We start from the raw sequence: 255 nt of genomic DNA, 5'->3' as shown, positions 1-255 counted from the left end.
GGCCCGCCCCGCGGCCCGCCCCGCCACCGCCATGGCAACGCCGCGCCGCCGAGCTCGGGCCCGGCCGCCCCGCGGCCCGGGCGCCGTTCGCGCCGGGCGGAGGCTGCTCGGAGGCCCCTCAGCGCGGGGAGCGTTGTGCCGGGGTAATCGCGGGAGAGCCGGGCACAGGGACAGCCAGCTCTGAGGAGACGCGCTCCGTTACATGCCAGTAGCGCTCGTACTAAGGGAAAGGAAAAAACAACCATCACCTACACC

The sequence above is a fragment of the Motacilla alba genome, chromosome 10 (genome assembly GCF_015832195.1).
Source record: "Motacilla alba alba isolate MOTALB_02 chromosome 10, Motacilla_alba_V1.0_pri, whole genome shotgun sequence".
Lineage (NCBI taxonomy): Eukaryota > Metazoa > Chordata > Aves > Passeriformes > Motacillidae > Motacilla > Motacilla alba.
Note: the sequence above shows the minus strand (reverse complement) of the source record.